The sequence below is a fragment of the Limulus polyphemus genome, unplaced genomic scaffold (assembly GCF_000517525.1).
Source record: "Limulus polyphemus unplaced genomic scaffold, Limulus_polyphemus-2.1.2 Scaffold2288, whole genome shotgun sequence".
NCBI classification, from domain to species: Eukaryota; Metazoa; Arthropoda; class Merostomata; order Xiphosura; family Limulidae; genus Limulus; species Limulus polyphemus.
Window position 1 is genome coordinate 2,105 of NW_013667898.1, and position 5,910 is coordinate 8,014.

The window sequence follows — 5,910 nt, forward strand, 5'->3', positions numbered from 1 at the left end:
TCTAATACGGTCGATAAACCCATTTGTCAGTTTGAAAACAACAAACACCGAAGTTGATAGTCAAATCATTTTATTAAGTTATTTATGTTTGTTTGTTATTATGCATAAAACTACATAAACGGCTATCTGTGCTGTGCACATCGCGAGTATCGAAACCCGATTCTTAGCATTATAAGCTCTGAGACTTAACGCTTAGCGACTGGGGGACTAATACGTTATAGAAAACGTATATTGACCAGAAGAAATAAAAAAAATATCAGCTTTTTAAAAGACATTTGTAGAAATTGACCTACATTTTCAGAAATTTTAAGTTTATCAACAAAGTGCATTTGTTTGTTTGTTATTAAGGACAAAACTACACAATGGTCTATCTGTGCTATGTACACCACGGGTATCGAACTCCAGGTTTTAGCATTATAAGCATTCAGACTTACCGCTGGAGGGAGGGGTGACCAAATGCATATTCTACACATAAAAACAGCAACGAACTGTCAGTGATTGTCTATTGTTCACGTGATTTCCTACGTGTTTCACAGTTACAGGATATATTAAACGTATTTCATGTTAATTATTATTTCAACCGCACGTTTCATCTACAGGTTATCAATACTGCTTCCTGCGTGTAGTCCAGTTGAACTTCGGATTAGCACCTCTCCTCCACGTGCCCTCGAATATTTATATTCACACGTGCAGGGTATTTAAATAAGATATGTTGGGAATTTATATTTCATCCTTATATTACAGTGACGCAAGAAAAGAATAAAATGCGCATAAAAAAAAGTAAATGTGTTGGTTTTTCCAAATCACTTTTTTTTTATAGATTTTCAAATGAAGTCTTTCATCTTTATTGGTCGCTTTTAATAATAGTCTCTTGGAAGTTAGATAAATACGCGTAACAAGTTTGCGATTCGTTAGAGTTTCTCAGTATTCGAGTCACGCAAAGTTTCTTAAACAACGTCGTGTTAGGAAGGAAACCTGAAAATTCCCCATTCTTGCCCTCTTTCTCAGATCGGGTTTGACTTATCAAGAAGATCTTGATAAATCAGAAGTTTTTTTTCCAGTAAATATCAACCAGAATTTTAAAAAAGAGGTAATTTTTCGTATAATATCATTTTATTCCATAACTTAAAGAGATCAAACTATTTAAACAAATATGCCAAGTTGTAAGAAGAGAATATGTTATTTACAACAGTTTCGTTCTTTAAAATCATTCATGAATCGTGTTATTAAGACTGATCTTTAGTTTTAGAGTTATGCAGTTAACGATATAGACCGTGTTAACTTGTCATTTTGGAGGTTGGGAACAAAACGTGTGTTAAGATGTGAAATTATGTGGCTTGAGTTTTATTTCTAAGAGCATGTAGAAAATAAACGTACGTATAAGATCTAATATATATATATATATGTTGTGGTTTTAGTTTTATTTCTAAGAGCATGTAGAACACAAACGTATGTATAAGATCTAATATATATATGTTGTAGTTTGAGTTTTATTTCTTAGGGTGTGTGGAACAAATACGTATGTATATGATCTAATATATATGTTGTGATTTGAGTTTTGTTTCTTGGGGTGTGTAGAACATAAACGTATGTATATGATCTAATATATATGTTGTGATTTGAGTTTTGTTTCTTGGGGTGTGTAGAACATAAACGTATGTATAAGATCTAATATATATATGTTGTAGTTTGAGTTTTGTTTCTTAGGGTGTGTAGAACATAAACGTATGTATAAGATCTAATATATATATGTTGTGATTTGAGTTTTGTTTCTTAGGGTGTAGAACATAAACGTATGTATAAGATCTAATATATATATGTTGTGATTTGAGTTTTGTTTCTTAGGGTGTAGAACATAAACGTATGTATAAGATCTAATATATATCGTGTGATTTGAGTTTTATTTCCAAGGGCTTTAGAACATAAAACGTATGTCCACGATCTACTACAGGACTAGTTTTAATGTAGATATAGCATTTAACTTTTGTGCAGATATAGTAGTCACCGTATTATTAAATACGTTAAAGAAAAGGGCAGTATGGAAGTTTCGAATACAAGATACCGTGAAGTAACACTACAGTGTATAAATATACGCATATATATGGGGCTAGTGAAGCATTTTATGTTTATAATCACAAATTTGTGGGCCTTAACCATAGCCCCCTCCCAGTGGCACAGCGGTGTGTCCATTGTTTAGCTTTGTACTTAAATACAAACAAACAAACCTTAGCCATAAGCTCTTCATCAGTAGAAAAAAGTTTTAGGAAATTTTACACCAGGAGTTATACTGATAAATGATACTAATATTTCGGATTTCAGGGCATGTAAGTGATTTACATAATCCCATTTGCCCCCCCCCCCCGATAGCTGAGGGCTTATAACAAATAGCCCATTGTTTAGTTTTGTGCTTAACAATAAAGAAGTAAAAAAATGGTTTGTTCCATTATGATATGTCTTAAGTTGCTCGCTATTGAACGTTACTAATAGAAGGGTTAGCCGTGATAAAGTACTACAATAACATATTGTTTTGCTCAAAGAAGAAGCGTAATAGTATTCCTAACAGTGTTTACAACAGGAGTTGAAACAGTTTGGTATACCTAAACTTTTGTATGTTTATTTATGATTCTCCCGTCAATATTCTTTGACAGTTGAAGATACATTTATGATTTTAAAGCCACTAGATGGCGCTGTCAAACAAGTTATGTTACTTTACATAAAATATTGATGTAATGCCTGCGCCTCTTGAAGATGAATTGTCGTAACCGCCGCGTGATTATGTTTTTATTTTCAAGAATTGCGAGATACAGTATGAGCCAACTGGAGATGAAACTTGATTTGCCGTGACCGTAAGTCAGTATTGGAGGTGTATGGAACATAAATGTATGTATAAGATCTAATACATATGTTGTGATTTAAACGTATGTATCTTCAATCAGTGGGTGAAATATTATAATTTCCAACGTGTTGGGCCATCATGTGCTTGGATACGACATGCTATTGACTTCACTAGCAAATGGAAGGCACTTGCCTCAATCTTTAACCATTTCTTAATGTTGTCACCAATTCTGCTAAAGTGTTCAGACTTCACTAGCAAATGGAAGGCACTTGCTTCAATCTTTAACCATTTCTTAATGTTGTCACCAATTCTGCTAAAGTGTTCAGACTTCACTAGCAAATGGAAGGCACTTGCTTCAATCTTTAACCATTTCTTAATGTTGTCACCAATTTTGCTAAAGTGTTCAGTCAGCATTTATAGGTCGGTTTTATATTTCGTGATTGTTAAAAAGATCGAATAATTAAAACGATTAGGCCCAAAACAAATAACATTGTGTATAAATCGAACAGTAGAGTGGGGATGTAAAATCTATTCCAGTAAAAAAAGGTATCAGCAGCAATAGGACTCACTCAGTGGTGGAGGGACACAGCTTATCGTATTTAACTTCTATTCAGAATGTAGAAATATAAGAAAAATCACGTTCACGAAACTAACAAATTCGATTACGATGAATTTCACAACTGGTATAATCACAAATCCCTGGAAGTGGCGGTTAGTCCGGATATTTTGTCATCCTTATCCGGAAGGGCTACCGCCATCTTAAGATTTTACGCACCATACGTCTCCCTCAACCTTATCAGACACTGGTTTTAGGATGTTGCATAATAACTTCTTGGTTAACGCATAATAAAGATTAGTTCCTCAGTGCATTCAGTTTGACCTTGCTATTACAAGTCAGAGTTAGGCTAGTGCTTGCACGAGTGTTGTACGTGTCGTATCATAAAGTTCCCTCGTAATTACAGTTACGGCATTTTCCTTATATAGTTATGTAAGTGATCAGTTGAGCAAAATTATTTCCTTTCTTGAGTTAAACAAAGTAAACAAGGGAAGACGGAATTTAATCCCCTAGTGACAAGGGGGTTGCCCTAGTAACACAGTTTGGAACCTAAAGCAACAAATGTTAGAGACTCTCTAAAGGAAAAACCGAGTGTTCAAGGACGTTCTCGAGTTTGATGCAAAGAGAGAAATACGAAGCATCTGGTACTCTAGATTGAAGTTACAAACCGGCTGCCAAGGATAAGAATCCTAACTTAAGTAAGGCTATATAAATGTTTGACTAATTAACTATAGATATGTTTCGCAGTCCAGGAAATTATATATGTTTTATTTTTAACTTTTTTTTATGTTATCCAAAACTTAATGGTTAGGCTGTTGAAATTGATAATTAAGTACGAAAAAATTAAAAAAAAGCAACAGATCATTTTACATGATTTATGATGAAGTACAACAGCGTTATCTCCTTTTTTATATTTTAATTTTTTTTATATTTCCTGATTACAGAAGAGGCTTTATACGATGAAATCTCTTCTATAAAAAAACACTAAACTATAAACCAACTTATCTTCACGATCTAAGCTATAAAACAACAGCTTAAAGGAAAACAAGTTATGATTTTTACTTCTGAATAACTTTGGCATAACTGTTTAGCCTATCTAAACATGAAGAATCTGTTTCTGAAAATTCCTGTTTCCAGTTGTGTATTTATGTGTGTGTGTGTGTAATTTTGAATACACCAGAGAGCAGTTTTTGTCTTTTTTGGCAGAAGTCAAGCCGAGTTTGAACTCAAAATATTGATTGATTTTATTCAGGAAGGCAACTAGACAGCTATTGAAATACTCTTTTCTTATTGAACAGTGGTACTTGACAGCCACTATTAAAACGAACCAACAGCCCTAAAGTAACGGGATTCGAACAGTGGACCCATATCAGAGACACAGTCTCCGATAACTCGTTTTCAACCTGGAAATCCAGGATAGTAATGATTTACATAATTTTTTGATGGTAGTTAACTTTTGAAGGAATACCATGACAGTTAATTTTTTCCAGGACGATACTCTATCTTTAATGATAATAACATGACAGTTAATTTTTTTCTAGGACGATACTCTATCTTTGATGGTGATAACATTAGCTTTCATAAAAATAAAAAGAATTTCAGTTTTAAGGTCGTATCCTGAAAAAACAAAATATTTGAAGTAAATATAAGACTTCCTCTTTTTAAATCTTTTTTTAAAGAAAATCGTGAATTTATAAGGCGAAGAAGCCATATAAGAGTTTGTTTGTTTTCGTATATTTGAGCAAAGCTATTCAAAGGACATGGGCACTAGTTGATAGACAAGAAACCCATTAAAGATAGAGTATCGTCCTAGAAAAAAATTAACTGTCATGGTATTACAATTAAAGATAGAGTATCGTCCTAGAAAAAAATTAACTGTCATGGTATTACAATTAAAGATAGAGTATCGTCCTAAAAAAAATTAACTGTCATGGTATTACCATTAAAGATAGGGTATCGTCCTAGAAACAAAATTAACTGTCATGGTATTAGAATTAAAGATAGAGTATCGTCCTGGAAAAAAATAACCGTTTTGTTGTTAACATTAAAGATAGGGTATCGTCCTAGAAAAAAAATTAACTGTCATGGTATTACAATTAAAGATAGAGTATCGTCCTGGAAAAAAATAACCGTTTTGTTGTTAACATTAAAGATAGAGTATCGTCCTAGAAAAAAAAATTAACTGTCATGGTATTACCATTAAAGATAGGGTATCGTCCTAGAAAAAAAATTAACTGTCATGGTATTAGAATTAAAGATAGAGTATCGTCCTGGAAAAAAATAACCGTTTTGTTGTTAACATTAAAGATAGGGTATCGTCCTAGAAAAAAAATTAACTGTCATGGTATCACCATTAAAGATAGGGTATCGTCCTAAAAAAAATTAACTGTCATGGTATTACCATTAAAGATAGAGTGTCGTCTGAGAAAAAAATTAACTGTCATCCTCTTTTCATGTGACGAACAACTCTCGTCAACAACACATAGTGAACATACCTATATATATATATATATATATA

General features: G+C 32.9%; 1 protein-coding gene across 3 annotated transcripts in view; it reads left to right on the forward strand.

Annotated features, from left to right (window-relative positions):
- Positions 1 to 915: 915 nt before the first annotated feature.
- Positions 916 to 5,910, forward strand: part of LOC106466522 (octopamine receptor Oamb-like) — a 9,718-nt gene continuing 4,723 nt past the window's right edge. Inside the window, exon 1 of one of the 3 annotated variants that reach the window (XM_013926814.2) lies at positions 916 to 1,090. The gene's annotated coding sequence lies outside the window, so the exon portion shown is untranslated. Of the gene's footprint in view, positions 1,091 to 3,662; positions 4,091 to 5,910 lie in introns of those variants that run through there. The other 2 variants (XM_013926813.2, XM_022394549.1) reach the window with 2 other exon arrangements.